Source organism: Panthera leo, chromosome D4, assembly GCF_018350215.1.
Source record: "Panthera leo isolate Ple1 chromosome D4, P.leo_Ple1_pat1.1, whole genome shotgun sequence".
Taxonomy (NCBI): domain Eukaryota; kingdom Metazoa; phylum Chordata; class Mammalia; order Carnivora; family Felidae; genus Panthera; species Panthera leo.
Genome location: NC_056691.1, coordinates 56,682,048 through 56,701,834, shown reverse-complemented (window position 1 = coordinate 56,701,834; position 19,787 = coordinate 56,682,048). Strand labels below are relative to the sequence as shown.

At 38.8% G+C, this 19,787-nt stretch overlaps 1 non-coding gene across 1 annotated transcript; it reads right to left on the bottom strand.

Moving 5' to 3' along the window:
* Positions 1-18,794: 18,794 nt before the first annotated feature.
* LOC122205779 lies at positions 18,795-18,900 on the bottom strand. Its single transcript, XR_006196266.1, has one exon. It is a non-coding gene; the product is annotated as a U6 spliceosomal RNA (small nuclear RNA).
* Between the last annotated feature and the right edge of the window lie 887 nt (positions 18,901-19,787).

Genomic DNA, 19,787 nt, shown 5'->3' with positions numbered 1-19,787 from the left:
ATTCTCTAGTCTCCAGAGAGGGAAGTTCTTGCCTTCACACACAGTCAATCACCCCTCCTGTGCCCCCAGCTTCCGTCAGCTCCCTGCCTTCACCCTGTCTGTGTCCGAACTGTCCATCTGCCAGGCAGTGCCACCCTACTGGGTTTTATCTCAGGTATGGATGTGTTTCAAAACCCCACATTTCAGAGACCCCCATGGCTCAGACGCTGATCCTCTGGGGCAGCATCTCACCGCACTGTGGCTGGTGCCAGCTTGTCCTAGGCAACAGTTGGGTGACTGTGCAGTGGCAGTGGCTTGGATTTTATGATAAATTGCAATACACAACTGGCGCCAGGGTTTGCTGCACTCAGCCAGTGTCCTTGTTCCTATATTGGTGAATGGGGTAGTTCAATGGCAACTGCCAGGTCTTTTGCCAGGGCGAGGCTGCATTGCCTCTACCAAATGCACTCCAAGCAGAGGAACCGCTTTTCCTGAGTGGCCCAGGGGATCCTCAGACCTCAAACCTCACTGCCCCTTCTGGGGCTCCAACCTGCTTTCTCATTGGAGTACCACCAGGTGCTGACCTGGAAAACTTCAGGCTCTGCGTTCCACTGTTTATAAAACACTGGCAGCATTGAAACCCATTCCTTTTTCCCTGTCAATGATTTTCGGGAACAGTTTTCTTGTACAGTCTCCTGTGTGTGTTTTCACTCTTTGTGATGCACTCTTAGCTTACCTCTCCACAATTAGGGATCCCTCCCCACTATAGCGCCCAAGGATCTTTGCTCCCACAAATCAACACTGCAGTTTCTACCTTCTATGGACCTTTTTTTTTCTTTCTGTTTTTAGACATACAGTTTTGTTCTCTAAGACTTCTGATCGATTTCTTGAGAGTTCAGATTGATTTGATATTAATCTAGCTTTAGGTGTCTGTGAGCCTGTCCATAAGAACACTGGCCAAAGGCTTTTTGAACATAGCAAAAGCTGGGGTGCCTGGCTGGCTCAGTTGTTAGAGCTTACAGCTCTTGATTTTGGGTCAGGAATTCGAGCCCCTCATTGGGTGTGGAGATTACTTAAGTAAATAAAATTTAAAAAAGAAGAAGATAGGAAAACCTGAAGCCTTCAAATCTCAAGTATTGGTACTTTAATGCATTTATTGAGGGGCTATTGTGTGTAAGGTCCTGGGTTTGATAGGAACTTTAGCTATGTCCCACTAGAGGTGAGAAGAAATATTGCTGTTTTTTTGCTTAAGTTTTTCTCATTATGATAGTATTATATACTGAATTTAGAACACATGAAAAACTAGAATCCCATAAACTTCCAGTCTCAAAATAATTTCCATAGCATTTTGACATATTTCTTTCCAGACTTTATTCATATTTTTATATTGATTAAATAAATGTAGGTTTTTGTAAGATAGGAAAGCAGTTAATATTTTAGCTTAAACCTTTTCTACACACTGTAAACTCTTCCTAACCATCGTATTTAATGACTATATTATTCTCTAAAGTAGATTCTCTTAGGTAGTGAGTTAGCCACTCATGTTGTTAGTTATTTCAGCACTGACTTTTATGGGCTTCAGTTTCATAAATTCCAGTTGCTTGGTAAACATCCCAGAGCTTAATTTCCCACAGGTACCCCAGGCCTATCATCATCATAACTTAGGCCATTTTCTTCTTCTGCCTCAATCTGCTCTTCCTGTCATATTCCCCAAAGCATTTAGTATCACCTAATCACCCAGGCAAGAAACAGGAGCCATTCTACATTGTTCCCCCTTCATTTTTTTCTCATAATTTTTGCTAATTTTATATGCTGGTTTTTTTTAATGTTTATTTTTGACAGAGAGAGACAGAACGTGAATGGGGGAGGGGCAGAGAGAGGGAGACAGAATCTAAAGCAGGCTCCAGGCTCTGAGCTGTCAGCACAGAGCCCCACATGGGGCTTGAACTCACAAACTGTGAGATCATGACCTGAGCCAAAGTCAGACACTCAGCTGACTGAGCCACCAGTCACCCTGTGTACTTTTTCTTATAATTTCAGTATCTGCAGTCTGAGCATATCTTATTTTTCAGTTTGTAGTTTCTCTAGACTTTTGCCTATAGAAGTCTAATTCCTCATATGTTTAAATGTATATTATTAGGAGCTCATATTTGGTTAAATTTTAAAATTTGTGCATCTTGAAGGGCCAGATTAGGATGATTTGTTTTAGTTTCTCCTGGGTGTTATGGCACAATACCAACCTGGAACTACTTCCCTTTATTTCTTGTATTGGGCTTTCTCAGACTGTGAGTATGGTATAAATTCAAATCCCACGATTGTATAAGATTAGGACTATGCTTATAAATTATTAGGGAAAGTTATTAACATCAATGTTGTTAGTCTTTCCACTCCGTTTTGCAAATTTTGTCTTTCTCCTCCCCATTCTTAGTGTCACCAGAGACAGATTGGTTTTCTTTTTGCTTCTAGTTGTCAGCATGTAGATTTTTCTTTTCTTTTTTTTTCTTTCACTTTTTACAATGCATTTTATTTATTTATTATTTTTTTTAAATATGAAATTTATTGTCAAATGGGTTTTCTGTTAACATCTTTAGGATATAGCCCTTTCGGGTGCTTGGCTTTATGTGCTACTCTTAGATTTAGCTTCCCTACTTTGTTAAATCTAAGTACTATTCCTCAGTGGGGCTGATAACCAGCAAAGCCTTGCGTTTCTGGTTTGGGCATGTTTTTAAGACAGCCCTGGTGTCTGTGTTGGCTTTCCATCTAATTTTGGCTCTAGAATTTTGTTCTTCCTACTTCCTCCCTCCCTTCTTTCTTTCCTTTATCTCTCTCTCTCTCTCTCTCTCTCTCTCTCTCTCTCTCTCTTTCAAAAAGACTTTATTTTTGGGGCGCCTGGGTGGCTCAGTCGGTTGAGTGTCCAACTTTGGCTCAGGTCATGATCTTGTGGTTCATGGGCTCAAGCCCTGTGTCAGGTTCTGTGCTGATGGCACAGAGCCTGGAGCCTGCTTCAAATTCTGGGTTTCCCTCTCTCTCTCTCCCCTTCCCTCACTCATGGTCTGTCTCTCTCTGTCAAAAATAAATAAACATTAAAAAATTTTTTTGAAAAGACTTTATTTTTAAGTAATCTCTTACACCCAAGGTGGGGTTCGAACTTACAACCCTAAGATCAAGAGTCACATGCTCCACAGACCTAGCCAGCCAGGTGCCCCTCCCCTCTCTCTTTTCTTTCTTTTTCTTCTTCTTTTTTTGTTTGTTTATTGAAAGCTTCCCTTTCTTATGAGCTCAGCAATGCATTAAAAGTGTATTTGCTTGAATTTATCCAGCATTTGGGTGTTTTGCAGTAGAAGAACATTTCATAATATCTAGCCTAGCTAAATGCCAGAAATGGAAATCTTATGGGCTTCGCTTTTTTATTGTTTTTAATTTTTTAAGTATATTTATTTTGAGAGTGATAGAGAGTGCATACATGCAAATGGGGGATGGGCAGAGAGAGAGAGAGAGAGAGAAGGAATCCCAGGAAGGCTCTGCACTGTCAGCACAGAACTGGACACAGGGCTCAATCTCACTAACTGTGAGATCATGACCTGAGCCGAAATCAAGAGTTGGACACTTAACCGGCTGAACTACCCAGGCACCCCTAGACTTCCTTCTAAAAATTGGATTTTTTCAGGCTTCCTTGGAGATTTTTACATGGAATCTTTGTCAAACACGTGTTTGCTTTTTTCTTGGTTATTTTAAAAATTGGATTTTTTAAAAAAATCAGAGTAGTATATGCACATTATTTTAAAAGTCAGATAGTAGTGTAGGTCTTTTAACAAAAGCAGGTTCTTTTCTCCCACTTCTACCACCAGTCTTGCTTATCAGAGGCAATCACTTAGAGTTCTTTTGGCTATTTTTTCTATTGTTGACCTTCTTATTTTTATGTAATATACTTTTCCCACTGTTTCCTGATTTACCAGTTTTAGACATTATATATTGATTTTTTCAAATACATCTACAAATTTTTATTTTTTTACTATTATTTTTTACTTTCTATAATTTATTTTTTATACTTTACATCCAAGTTAGTTAGCATGTGGTGCAACAATGATTTCAGGGGTAGATTCCTTAAGCCCCTTACCCATTTAGCCTATCCCCCTCCCACCTCCCCTCCAGCAACCCAACTCCAGCAATATTTGTTCTCTATGTTTAAGAGTCTCTTATGTTTTGTCCCCCTCCCTGTTTTTATATTATTTTTGTTTCCCTTCCCTTATGTTCATCTGTTTTGTATCTTAAAATCCCCCTATGAACAAAGTCATATGATATTTGTCTTTCTCTGACTAATTTCGCTTAGCATAATAACCCTCTAGTTCCATCCACATAGTTGCAAACGGCAAGATTTCATTCTTTTTGATTGCCAGGTAATACTCCGATATATATATACCACATCTTCTTTATCCATTTATCCATTGATGCACATTTGGCCTCTTTCCATACTTTGGCTATTGATGATAGTGCTGCTATAAATATTGGGGTGCATGTGCCCCTTCAAAACAGCATACCTGTATCCCTTGGATAAATACCTAGTAGTGCAATTGATGGGTTGTAGGGTAGTTCTATTTTTAATTTTTTGAGGAACCTCCATGCTGTTTTCCACAGTGACTGCACCAGTTTGCAGTCCCACCAGCAGTGCAAAAGAGATCATCTTTCTCCGCATCCTCGCCAACATCTGTTGTTGCCTGAGTTGTTAATATTAGCCCTTCTGACAGGTGTGAGGTGGTATCTCAATGTGGTTTTGATTTGTATTTCCCGGATTGTGAGTGATGTTGAGCATTTTTTCATGTGTCAGTTGGCCATCTAGATGTCTTCTTTGGAAAAGTGTCTATTCATGTCTTTTGCCCAATTCTTCACTGGATTATTTGTTTTTTGGGCATTGAGTTTGATAAGTTCTTTATAGATTTTGGATATTAACCCTTTATATGATATGTCATTTGCAAATATCTACTCCCATTCCATCACTTGCCTTTTAGTTTTGCTGATTGTTTCCTTCGCTGTGCACAAGTTTTTTATTTTGATGAGGTCCCAATAGTTCATTTTTGCTTTTGTTTCTCTTGCCTCTGGAGATGTGTTGAGTAAGAAGTTGCTGTGGTTGAGGTCAAAGAGGTTTTGGCTTGCTTTCTCCTCCAGGATTTTTATGGTTTCCTGTCTTACATTGAGGTTTTTCATCCATTTTGAGTTTATTTTTGTGTATGGTGTAAGAAAGTGGTCCAGGTTCATTCTTCTGCATGTCGCTGTCTAGTTTCCCCAGCACCACTTGCTGAAGAGACTGTCTTTATTCCATTGGATATTCTTTCCTGCTTTGTCAAAGATTAGTTGGCCATATGTTTGTGGGTCCATTTCTGGGTTCTCTATTCTGTTCCATTGATCTGAATGTCTGTTCTTGTGCCAGTACCATGCTGTCTTGATGATTACAGCTTTGTAATATATCTTGTAGTCTGGGATTGTGATGCTTCCAGCTTTGGTTTTCTTTTTCAAGGTTGCTTTGGCTATTCAGGGTCTTTTCTGGTCCCATACAAATTTTAGGATTGTGTGTTCTAGCTCTGTGAGTAATGCTGGTGTTATTTTGTTAGGTATTGCATTGAGTATGTAGATTGCTTTGAGTAGTATTGACATTTTAACAATATTTGTTCTTCCTATCCAAGAGCATGGATTATTTTTCCATTTTTTGGTGTCTTATTCATTAGCTTTCTATAGTTTTCAGTGTATAGATTTTTCACCTCTTTGGTTAGATTTATTCCTAGGTATTTTATGGTTTTTGGTGCAATTGTAAATGGGATCAATTCCTTGATTTCTCTTTCTGTTGCTTCATTGTTGGTGTATAGGAATGCAATTGATTTCTTCAGGTGTATTCTTATACACTAATAATGAGGCAACAGAAAGACAAATAAAGAAACTGATCCCACTCACAATTGCACCAAGAAGCATAAAATACCTAGGAATAAACCTAACCAAAGATGTAAAAGATGTGTATGCTGAAAACTATAGAAAGGTTATGAAGGAAATTACAGAAGATATAAAGAAATGGAAAAACATTCCGTGCTCATGGATTGGAAGAATAAATATTGTTAAAATGTCAATAGTACCCAAAGCTATCTACACATTCAATGCAATCCCAATCAAAATTGCACTAGCATTCTTCTTGAAACTAGAACAAGCAATCTTAAAATGTGTATGGAACCACAAAAGGCCCTGAATAGCCAAAGTAATTTTGAAGAAGAAGACCAAAGCAGGAGGCATCACAATCCCAGACTTTAGCCTCTACTACAAAGCTGTAATCATCAAGACAGCATGGTATTTGGCACAAAAACAGACACATAGACCAATGGAATAGAATAGAAACCCCAGAACTAGACCCACAAACGTATGGCCAACTAATCTTTGACAAAGCAGAGAAGAATATCCAATGGACAAAAGACAGTCTCTTTAACAAATGGTGCTGGGAGAACTGGACAGCAACATGCAGAAGATTGAAACTAGACCACTTTCTCACACCATTGACAAAAACAAACTCAAAATGGATAAAGGACCTGAATGTGAGACAGGAAACCATCAAAAGCCTAGAGGAGAAAGCAGGGAAAAACCTCTCTGACCTCAACCGCAGCAATTTCTTACTCGACACATCCCCAAAGGCAAGGGAATTAAAAGCAAAAATGAACTATTGGGACCTCATGAAGATAAAAAGCTTCTGCCCTGCAAAGGAAACAATCAACAAAACTAAAAGGCAACCGACAGAATGGGAAAAGATATTTGCAGATGACATATCAGACAAAGGGCTGGTATCCAAAATCTATAAAGAGCTCACCAAACTCCACACCTGAAAAACGAATAATCCAGTAAAGAAATGGGCAGAAACCATGAATAGACACTTCTCTAAAGAAGACATCCAGATGGCCAACAGGCCCATGAAAAGATGCTCAACGTTGCTCCTCATCAGGGAAATACAAATCAAAACCACACTCAGATATCACCTCATACCAGTCAGAGTGCCTGAAATGAACAAATCAGGAGACTATAGATGCTGGAGAGTATGTGGAGAAACGGGAACCCTCTTGCACTGTTGGTGGGAATGCAAATTGGTGCAGCCACTCTGGAAAACAGTGTGGAGGTTCCTCAAAAAATTAAAAATAGACCTACCCTATGACCCAGCAGTAGCACTGCTAGGAATTTACCCAAGGGATAGAGGAGTACCGATACATAGGGGCACTTGTACCCCAATGTTTATACCAGCACTCTCAACAATAGCTAAATTATGGAAAGAGCCTAAATGTCCATCAACTGACAAATGGATAAAGAAATTGTGGTTTATATACACAATGGAATACTACGTGGCAATGAGAAAGAATTAAATCTGGCCTTTTGTAGCAACGTGGATGGAACTGGAGAGTGTTATGGTAAGTGAAATAAGTCATACAGAAAAGGACAGATTCCATATGTTTTCACTCTTATGTGGATCCTGAGAAACTTAACAGAAGACCATGGGGGAGGGGAAGTACATTTTCTCTTTAACTTCTTGATTAACCCATTCATTCTTTAGTAGGGTGGTCTTTAGTCTCCATGTATTTGTTATCTTTCCACATTTTTTCTTGTGGTTGATTTCGAGTTTCATAGCATTATGAAAGTATGCACGGTATGATCTTGATCTTTTTGTACTTGCTGAGGGCTCATTTGTGTCCCAGTATATGGTCTGTTCTGGAGATCTTTCCATGTGCACTGGAGAAGAATGTATATTCCACTGCTTTAGGATGAAATGTTCTGAATATATCTCTTAAGTCCATCCGGTCCAGTGTGTTATTCAAAGCCATTGTTTCCTTGTTGATGTTTTGATTAAATTATCTGTCCATTGTTGTAACTGGGGTGTTGAAGTCCCTTACTATTATGGAATTAGTATCAATGAGTTTATGCTTGTGATTAATTGATTTATATATTTGTGTACTTCCACATTTGGAACATAAATGTTTACAATTGTTAGGTCTTCTCAGTGGATAGATGCCTTAATTATGATATAACGCCCTTCTTCATCTCTTGTTACAGTCTTTATTTTAAAGTCTAGATTGTCTGATATAAGTATGGCTACTCCAGCTTTCTTTTAGTGATAGTGGTTCTCCATCCCCTTACTTTCATTCTGAAGGTGGCTTTAGGTCTAAAGTGGGTCTCTTGTAAACAGCGTATAGGTGGATCTTGTTATCCATTTTGTTACCCTATGTCTTTTGATTGGAGCATTTAGTCCATTGACGTTTAGAGTAAGTACTGAGATATAGGAGTTTATTGCCTTTATGTTTCTTGTAGAGTTGGAGTTTCTGGTGGTGTTCTCTGGTCCTTTCTAGTCTTTGTTGTTTTTGGTCTTTTTTTTTTCCCCCCCCTTTCTCCCCTCAGAGAGTCCCCCTTAAAATTTCTTGCAGGGCTGCTTTAGTGGTCACAAACTCCTTTAATTTTTGTTTGTCTGGAAATTTTTTATCTCTCCCTTATATTTTGAATGGCAGCCTTGCTGGATAAAGAATTCTTGGCTGCATATTTTTCTGATTCAGCACATTGAATATATCCTGCCACTCCTTTCTGGCCTGCAAAGTTTCTGTGGATAGGTCTGCTGCAAACCTGATCTGTCTTCCCTTGTAGGTTAGGGACTTTTTTCCCTAGCTGCTTTCATGATTCTCTCCTTGCCTGAGTATTTTGTGAATTTGACTATGATATGCCTTGTTGATGGTCGGTTTTTGTTGAATCTAATGGGGGTCCTCTGTGCTTTCTGGATTTTGACGTCTGTGTCTTCCCCAGGTTAAAGAAGTTTTCCACTATGATATGCTCACATAACCCTTCTACCCCTTTTCTCTCTGATCATCTTCTAGGACCCATATGATTCTGATGTTGTTCCTCTTTAGTGAGTCATTGATTTCTCTAATTCTTGAATCATGCTGTTTTGCCTTAGTCTCCCTCTTTTTTCTGTTTCATTGTTCTCCATAAGTTTGTCCTCCATGTTGCTGATTCGCTGCTCTGCCTCATCCATCCTTGCCACTTGTGGCATCCATTCGAGATTTTAGCTCAGTTACATTTTTTATTTCATCCTGACTAGCTTTTATCTCCACAGAAAGGTTTTCTAATCTATGTCAACTCCTGCTAGTATTCTTATTATCATGATTCTAAATTCCGGTTCAGACATCTTGCTTGTATCTGTGTTGATTAAGTCCCTGGCTCTCATTTATTCCTGTTCTTCCTTTTGGGGTGAATTCCTTCATTTCATAATTTTGAAGGAAGAAAAGGAATTAATAAGATAAAATTAAAATTGAAAAATTAAAAACAACACAAAAAAATCAAATAACGGATGCTATATCCTAAGTGTGTTCTGGTCTGGTTGTTGAGAGGAGCTTGATAGATTAGAGAAAAAAGGGAAAGATAAGAAAAGAAAAAACAAACAAAAAACCAGAAAATGTTTGAAAATTTGAAAAAAAATGAATACAGTGAAATAGAATAAAATGAAATGATATAAATAAAAAATAGATTTTGAAAAATTTACCAAAATGTAAAAAATATAGTAGAAAAAATTTAAAGTATTTTTTAAAAAATTTTTAACATTTATTTTTTGAGAGACAGAGAAAGACAGAGCATGAGCAGAGGAAGGGCAGAGAGAGAGAGAGGGAGTCACAAAATCCGAAGCAGGCTCCAGGCTCTGAGCTGTCAGCACAGAGCCTGATGTGGGGCTCAAACTCACAAGCTGTGAGATAATGACCTGAGCTGAAGTTGGACGCTAAACTGACTCAGCCACCCAGGTGCCCCAAAATTTAAAGTATTTTTAATAGAAATGGAGGATAAAAATAAATTTTTTCTCTTGCTGTATTTAAGAATAAGAACAGAAAAGAAAAAAAGAATTGAATAGATGGACCAGCAAACAGACTGAAGTATGATTGAAATTACATCGGTTTTCCCTAGAGGTTGAACTATGAAGCACTCTATAGTCTGTAAACTAAACAGGCAGAGAGACTTGTGTTGCTCCTGCAGAGCAAGGTTGGCCCAGTAGGGTGAGGCTTAGTGTAACAGCTCAATTATCTGCTAGATGGTGCTGCTTACCTTACTGGGGTGGATTGTTGTGGTGCCTGTAGGTGTGTGTGTGCATGTGCGGGAGGGGTGAAAATGGCATCACCCAGCTACCCAGTCTCTAGTATCAGAACTCTGTGCTCTCCCTGAGCAGCATTTGCACACCCCTCCTTTATCTCCGGCTTCCATCCACTCCCCGCTTCTACACTGTCCGTAACCAAGCCATCAGGTTACCAGGAGGTACCTCCCTCCTGAGTTCTACCTCAGGTGTGGCTGTGTTACCCAATCCCTCACTTCTGAGGGACTGCAGCTTTGACCTGTTCAGACTCTGGGGGAGGGAGCACTGAGCAATGCTCACTGAGCAATCGCCCGCTGGTGGCCCACCCCCAGGAACGTTTGGGAGACTGTTCTGCTGCCGATGCCCGGAGACTGCGGCTGGGTGCCAACCCACCCCAGAAAAAGTTCACATGATCATTTAGTAGCAGCGTTTTGGGGATTATGGAATCACAACACATCTGGCTCCAGGCCTCCCCCTTAACGTCCTTGTTCCAGCACCCAGCAAATGCGGTTGTTTTCTGGAGTTCACTGGGAACTTTGCCTGTGGGGAAGCCACACAGCATCTACCAAATGTCCTCCCAGCAGAGGAACCGCCTCTCCGCATGTGGCCCGAGGACCCCAAGGACCTTGCTCTCTGCTCCTGGGGATTCGCCCTTCTCATCAGAGCACTGCCAGGTATTCAGTTGTGGGGTTTCAGACTCTGCACTCCCCATTTATACAATCTTAATGGAATTTAAACCCTCTCCTTTCTCCTTTCTCCCTTTTGTGTTCTGTCACTTGGGTACTCTTTCTTTTCCCTCCAGCTGATTTTGGGCAGGGGGGATGCTTTCCTATACTCTCCCTCTGTCTGTGTCCTCTCTCTACAAGCAAAAACAGCTCCCTGCCCTTCACGGGTTTCTCCCCCAGTTCACCTCTCCGTGCTGCATACCTACTGAGTTCTCTGGTTCAGGTTGTGCAGATTGTTAATCTTCAAATCAGTTTTCATATATGCAGGATGGTTTCGTGTTGATCTGGCTGTATTTCAGGGATGAGAGGGGCAAAAAAACTTCCCTGCTGTTCTGCCATCTTGGCGCCTCCCCCTATACTGATTTCTAACTATGGAAGGTGAAGGTTAAGCTTTCACAACCATCCCCATTTTCCTTCTTCCAAACTCTTACAATATAATTTTTGGTTCGGGACACCTGGGTGGCTCAGTTGGTTAAGTGCCTGGCTCTTGGTCATGATCTCACAGTTGGTGAGTTCAAGCCCAAGTGACAGCACAGAGCCTACTTGGGATTCTCTCCTTCCCTCTCTGCCCCTCCCCCGCTTAAGTGCACACACATTATCTCTCTCTCAAAAATAAATTAAAAAATAAACTAAAAAAAAAAAAGAAAGTAGGAACAATTCTTTTAAAAATAATTTTTTGGGCTGCCTGTGTGGCTCAGTTGGTTAAGCGTCTGACTTTGGCTCAGGTCATGATCTCACTGTTCACGAGTTTGAGCCCTGCCTTGGGCTCTGTGCTGACAGCTCAGAGCCTGTAGCCTGCTTCAGGTTCTGTGTCTCCCTCTCTCTCTGCCTGCCCCCGCTCACACTCTGTCTCTCAAAAATAAATAAACATTAAAAAAAATTTTTAAATACTTTTTGGTTAAATGTATTTATATTGTATAAATGTGTCAGTATTTATATTAAATAGACTATATAAATATTGCTTACCGTTTTGTCAAATAGTATATTCTAATTATGTTTCCTTTTTTGTACATTTTTTTGTTTTCCTAGTACTCAATTTTCTCATTATCTGGTTTTATATATACCCATAGTCTCTCAAGCCTACTTACCATGTGGTCAAAAATCATCAATCATTTGCAATTCCTTGTCCCATGCCGCCTCCTCCCCCACTTTCTGGGTCTATTAAAGTTGGTGGGATGAATTGGCTTCCTTCCCCTGTCTTCTTCTCCAAGTGCTTAAATTCGTTGTTACTTCTGCTCTGCTAAGTCAGCTACCAGTCCTCCATTCCATTTCTGTCTGCCAGAAGCTTGTTGGTACCTTGTATGTATTACCTCTCATTCTTGTCATTATCAATAGTTTATTTTCTTTTTCTTTTAGCAGAATTTTAGGTTAAAGAGAAGATAAACAAATATTTTGATCGACCACATTTAACTGGAAACCCAATAACTTAATTTTAAATGTATGATAGGACATGCTCCATTTTCTTATTACTATTTACAGGTATTTATATGGAGATTTCAAGTTTTTAACAGCATATATAGTTGTTTTTTTGATATATTTTTGGCATATAGCTATTGTGCCATTGTTCTGAACATAATTGTGTGTATCACTGTGCACTGAAATTGCCTTTGTCAGAGGATTTCCTTTATTTTGTGAAGAGGAAATTCACTAGTATGAGTCCTCAAAGTTGACTGCAGAATGAGGCAGAACTGGTGCCCAAAGTTCAATGAAGGTTATCACCAATGCTACATAAATCTGTTGTGAAAAAGTGTGTTTCTTGGGGTGATAAACACCAAAAGAATGCTCCACAGCAGAGAAGAATGAAAAAGCTATTTGTTGTGTAAAAAAAAAAAAAAAAAATTCAGTTAGTAAAATGGATAATATCAAGAGAGATTTTTAACAAATATATAGCAAATTTGATGTTTCCTTTCAACAGTCATTTCAACATATAAACAGTATGAACAAATTATTGAGACATCTTTCACCCTTTTTTGGTACTGTCTTCAAAATCCACTGTGTATTTTACATTTACAGCACATCTCAATTCAGACTAGCAACATTCCAGAGTCCTCAATAGCTACATATGGCTAGTGACTACCATATGGGGCAACACAGAACTAAATTATGAAGATGGTTCAGGATACTTCTGGAAGAACAAAGTTCCTCAACGTACATTCATCAGTCACATTACCTTCTCAGATGGCTCTGGATCAAGCATTTCCTTTGTGATTGAGGTGATCTGGAGAACAGCTTGAGATGATAGAATCTAAACTCTACCCCGGGTCAAAATCCATACATGCACCTGTTGGTCTGAGATTATTCCCTTTTCAGTAAGGACCACTGACTAAAAATCAACTGAGGACCACATTTGTGTGACATTTTCAAAGAAGGAAATAGAGAAAATAATTTAATTTCTGGTATACAAATTCATTAACTTAATGTGGAAAATCATATTATCCATATATAATTTCTGCAACTTGCCTAAAGAGGGGAGAATGACAATTGAGTCCAGGCCCCTTATTCATTTCTTGTTTTTCAGCATCAGTGCAGAAGGAAGAAAGAGGAGCAGAGAGCATTTGCAGAAAATAGGAAGCATTTACCTGTTCAGTCCAGAGCTCTCAAGAGTTAAAACTAGTCTCTACTTTCCATGAGACTCACTCAGGCCTACAATCACTGAGGATGTCAGCTGTTACAGCCCATCCCTCTCTGAAAACAAAACTTTCGGCAGGGAAACTCATAGGAAGGAGTCAGAACCTAGATTGTTTTGGGGTTCTCTGTAGGCCCACCCAAGGGAATGAAAGAATGAGAGACCTGGCCAGTGGGTCTTGCCCACTAGATGGCGGTGTGAGGTGCAGTCTAGAGGCCAGCCTTTTAGCTCCTCATTTGGGACAAATTATTTAACTTTCTTAAGGCTCATATTCTGTGTAGAGCTACACTTGGCCTGCATCCTTCACAGCATGGTTATAAGGATCTTATGGGATAAAGTATAGAGCACTATTCCATACTTGAGTCTGTCCGTTTTCATTGACTGGTCTTGTATACTAATGCTTGGGGCTCTCAGAGTCTAGTGTCCCAAGAGCCTTCTTCAAAGGACCATTTTACTCAGCCTCCTAGAAGATCCGTTTGCTCCTTGTGACCGAGTCTCCTAGTGTCCCAGTTTGGAAAGCTTGATAGAAAGGAGCTCATATGACATGGTAGCTGCTTGCTCTTTGGAAAAGCAGGTACTGATGAATCTCTTCTTTTTTCCTGCACCTCTGTTCCTAGCATGGTCTATGTGATTCCAGGGCTCCAGTGCAGCCGAACTTGCACGGGAGAGTAAACCTATAGGGAATAGAATACGAAAGAAAGCCACTCGTTGAGAAATGAAAGAAGTGTTGTAAAGTCAGTGATGTAGGGGAATGTGATTCCTGCTAGGCCTGCTGGGTCCCCCATTCCCATTCTGCTCTCAGCTACAGCTTGTACTTCTTGTCTTGTGTGGCCATCTGGACTAACTTCTTTTTTTTTTTTAATTTTTAATTGTTGTTAATTATTTGTTTTCATTTATTATTATTATTATTATTATTATTATTATTATTATTTTATTTTTTTTTTTTTTAGAGGGAGAGAGAGAGTGCACGCCTGAGAGCACAAGTGGTGGAGGGGCAGAAGGAGAAGAAAGAATTTTAGGCAGGCTTCATGCCTGACCCAGGGTCTGATCTCACAACAGTGAAATCATGACCTGACCTGAAATCAAGAGTTGGACCCTTAGCTGACTAAGCCACCCAGGTGCCCCCACTCCCAAACAGGCTAATTTCTTAATGAGGGCAGCAAGATCCCTGCTTGGAGGGTCATGATAGAGTAACTGTAAAAGCTGATCTTCTGATGTTTGGGGACATTGGGGAGGAGGCTGTTCCTTCTGTGTGGCTTTGGCTTACACAAGACCTCTGCCTGAACCCCATCTCTCTCTTTGGCCCTTACTCTCTCAACAGACCCTCTAGAAAAACCAATTAAGAGTCCCTTTGTGTTAGCCCCTCACACTGTCTTATTTATCATCCTTTCAGCCTGAGCATTCTACAGAGGCTCATCTTCCCATACTATACATCATTTTAACCTTCTTGTTTCCCTTCCTTTAATCATACCCCAACTTCCCAGTGGGCCCTGGGCCTACATCACTCTTTTCATTCCCATCACTGGTCTTTATGTCATTAGAGAACACTCTGCCATTTGCCCCCATATTTTCACTGACCTATTTTACTCATGCACTGATAGCTCTATCTGTTCCATCTTTGGAGCTCTCCTTGCCTTTTTATTCATTGTATGTTTTTGACTCCACCTGACTTTCATAGTTGCTCCTGGATCTCTGATACCAGACCCTACCTCTCCTACCAAAGTTTTTCCTTTTCACCCTCAAGATTGGATTTCTCTTTGTAACCAGTCTTTTTATTATTCTCACCACAAGGTGCCTTTAGCCACCAGCCCTTTTTTTCACTGAATCCCACTTTCTTTTTTTTTTTTTTTTTTTTTTTTAATTTTTTTTTTAACGTTTATTTATTTTTGAGACAGAGAGAGACAGAGCATGAACGGGGGAGGGGCAGAGAGAGAGGGAGACACAGAATCGGAAGCAGGCTCCAGGCTCTGAGCCATCAGCCCAGAGCCCGACGCGGGGCTCGAACTCACGGACTGCAAGATCGTGACCCGGGCTGAAGTCGGACGCTTAACCGACTGAGCCACCCAGGCGCCCCTGAATCCCACTTTCTTATTGGACTGTCTTTTACCACAAACACTTGCCTTTTCTCCTCTTCCTTCAGAGCATCCTCAGATCTTGTTCTCCAGCTAGACTTTGTGTCTGGAGCATATTACCTCACCTGACTTCACCTTTTCTCAGGATACTAACCTCTTATTCGTGGCTCCTTCTTACTCATTAAAAAATATATTACTTTAAAAATATTCCCATACCATAGAATTCATCCCTTTAAAGTGTACAATTCCATAGTTTTCAGGTTGTGTAATCATTACCACTGTCTAATTCCAAAACATTTTCATCGTCTCAATAAGAGGTGTACCCATTAACACACTCCTTATTCCTCAACATATAGCATAAGATTTTGAAGTTTCATCCATGTTTTAGTATGTATCAGTACTTCAGTCTTTTTTTATGGCTGAATAATATTCCATTGTATGAATATACCACATTTTGTTTCCATTCATCTGTTGGTGGGCATTTGAATGATTTCCATCTTTCAGTTATGATGAATAATGCTGTTCTAGAAATTCATGTATAAATTTTTGTGGGAATGTATGCTTTCGTTTCTCTTGAGTGTGTACTTTGGAGTGAGATCGTAGGTCATATGATAATTCTATGTTTAAAATTTTTTTCTTTTTTTTTTAAGTTTATTTATTTTGAGAGAGAGTACAAGTGGGGGAGGAGCAGAGAGTGAAGGGGAGAGAGAGAGAGAATCCCAAACGGGGATCCCCCCACCGCCGATGTGGGGCTCAAACTCACAAACTGTGAGATCATGACCTGAGCCAAAGTCAGACGCTTAACAAACTGAGCCACCCAGGTGCCCAGGTGCCTCTATGTTTAAATTTTTGAGGAACCGCAAAACTGTTTTCCAAGCTGGCTGCACCATTTTACATTTCCCAGCAATGTACAGGGGTTCCCTAATGACCAATAACATTGAGATCTTCTCATATGTTTACTGGCCATTCATATATCTTATACTTGGCACCATTTCTATTCAAGCCCTTTGCCTATTTTAAAATTGGGTAGATAGTCTGTTTGTTGTTTAGTTATAAAAGTTTTTAAATTGTATTCTGGATACTAAACCTTTATAAATATATGAATTACAAATATTTCCTTCAATTCTATGAGTTATCTTTTTACTCTCTTAATAGTGTCCTTTGAAGCACAAAGTTTTTATATTAAAAAAATGTTTAAGATGCACAAAAGTTTTTAATTTTATGAAGTTTATCTATTTTTTCCTTGGTTGCTCACACATTTGGTGTCATATCTAAAAACTCCACTGCCAAATCCAAGATCATGAAGATTTACCCTCTGTTTCCATTTAAAAGTTTTGATTTTAACTTATATAGGTCTTTGATTCATTTTGATGTTATTTTTAAAAAATCAATTAATTTTTATGGAGATATAATTGAGATTTAACATTGTCTTAGGTGTAGAATTCATTGTTCTTATTGTGATAAAATGCACATAATATAATATTTATAATTTTAATTTTTTGTAAGTATACAAATAAGTTTCAAACTTTAGACACAGTCACAATGTTGTGTAATCATCACCACTACACCTAAGACTTTCCCATCATCCCCAACATAAACTCTGTACCCATTAAATACTAATTTTCTCTTCCTGCCCCACCAACCCCAGCACCTGGTAACCTCTCTTCTATGTTCTGTCCCCAGGTACATCATATTGGTGGATTCATACAATATTTGTCCTTCTGTGTCTAATTTCACTCAGCTTAATGTTTTTAAGTTTCATCTGTATTATATGTTAAAACATTTCATTCCTTTTTTTTTTAAGGTCCTCTAGGTTTAGTCTTTTGCTACAAATGGAGGACTTCCTTTTTTTTTTTTTAAGTTTATTTATTTATTTTGAGAAAGAGCATGAGTAGGGGAAGGGCAGAGACAGGGAGACAGAGAATCCCAAGCAGGCTCTGCATTGTCAACTTGGAGTCCAATGTGGGGCTTGAACTCACGAAACCGTGAGATCATGACCTGAGCTGAAACCAAGACTCATACACCTAATTGACTGAGCCACCCAGGCACCCCAAAACATTTCATTCCTTTTGATGGTTGACTTACATTCCTATTGTATGTATATATTACATTTTGTTTATCCATTCATCTGCTGATGGACACTTAGGTTGTTTGTACCTTTTGGCTCCGTGAATAATGCTGCTGTCAACATTGGTATACAAATATAAGTTCAAGTCCCTGTTTTCAATTCTTTTGGATATACCTATGAGTGGAATTGCTGGGTCATATGGTAGTTCTGTATTTAACTTTTTAAGGAATCACCAAACTGTTTTCCAGAGCAGCTACACTATCTTACATTCCCACCAGCAATGCATGAAGGTTACAGTTTCTTCACATCCTGCAAACATTTCTTATTTTCTGTTTTGTGTGTGTGTGTGTGTGTGTGTGTGTGTGTGTGTGTGTGTGTGTGTGTTTTAATCATACTAGGTTGAAGTGGTACCACATTGTGGTTTTGGCTTGCAGTTCCCGTTTCCTTCATGACTAATGAAGTTAACCTTCTTTTCATGTGCTTATTGGCTATTTGTATACTTCTTTGAAGAAATGTCTATTCAAGACCCTTTTTATTTTTTTTAAATTTAGGTCTATTGTTGTTATTGAGTTGTTTATATATTCTTGATATTAATCTCTTATCAGATACATAATTTGCAAATATTTTTTCCCACTTTATGGGTCACCTTTTTATTTTTCTTGATAATGTCTTTTGATAGTGCATAGAAGTTCTTAATTTTTCTGAAGTCCAATGTATACATATATATATGTATACACACATATATATATACACATATATATGTGTGTATACATATATGTATACATATATACATATATATGTGTGTGTGTGTGTGTATATTTGTGTTTGTTTTGTTTTGTTTCCTGTCCTTTTGGCGTCATATCTGTGAAGTTGTTCCCAAATCCAACGTCATGAAATTTTTCCCCACTGTTTTCTCCCCAGAACTTTATAGTTTTAACTCTTAAATTTAGGTCTTTGATCCATTTTGAGTTAATTTTTGTATATGGTATGATATAAAGGTCCACTTCTCAGTACCATTTGTTGAAAAGATTGCCTCCACTGAATGGTTTGGAACCCTTTTCTTTTTTATTATTTTTATTTTACACAGTTTATTTCATTTTACACTTTTCAAGTTCACTTTGGACCCAGCACATCTTGGGGTTTTATACACCAAACAAAATGCTCTGCTAGAGACAGTCAAGTTCAGGAACAGTTTCCTTTCACATTCAGAAATATGGAAGCTTCACAAACTTGCATGTCATCCTTGCTCAGGAGCCATGCTAGTCTTCTCTGTATTGTTCCAGTTTTAGTATATGTGCTGCCAAAGTGAGCATGGAACCCTTTTCAAAAATCAGTTAACCATTGCAACAACATGGATGGATCTAGAGGGTATAATCCTAAGTGAAAAAAGCCAGAGAAAGACAAATACCATATGATTTCATTCATATGTGGAATTTCAGAAACAAAACAAATAAACAAAGAAAAAAAGAGACAAAAAATCAGACTCTCAAATATAGAGAACAAGCTAGTGGTTGCCAGAAGGGAGATGGGTGGGAAGATGGGTGAAATAGGTGAAAAGGATTAAGAGTACACTTAATCTTGATGAAGACCGAGCAATGTATAGAATTGTTGAATCATATTCTACAATTGTTGAATCAATTGTTGAATCATATCATACATTCACCTGAAACTAATGTAACACTGTGTGTTAATTATACTTGAATAAAAAGATCAATTTACCATATGTGAAGGTTTATTTCTAGGCTCTTTGTTTTATTCCATTGCTCTATGTGTCTGTTCTTATGCTAGTACCATACTGTTTTAATTGTTGCAGTTTTGTGGTAAGTTTTGAAGCCAAGGAAGTGTGAGTCCTCCAACTTTATTCTTCTTTTACAAGATTGTTTGGCTATTCAGGGTTCCTTGAAATTCCATATGATTTTGAGGATGGCTTTTACGTTTCTGCAAAAAAGGCTGTTGGACTTTTGATAGGGATTTGTTGAATATAGATCACTTTGGGTAATGTTGACTTCTTGACAATGTTAGTTAGGTCTTCCTGTCCATGAACATGCAGTGTCTTTCCATTTATTTAGCTCTTCTTTAATTTCTTACAGCAATGTTCTGTAGTTTTCAGCCTACAAGTTCTTCAGCTCCTTGGTTAGATATATTCTTATGTATTGGTATTTATATGCTATTGTAAATGGAAGTTCTTTCTTAATTTCCT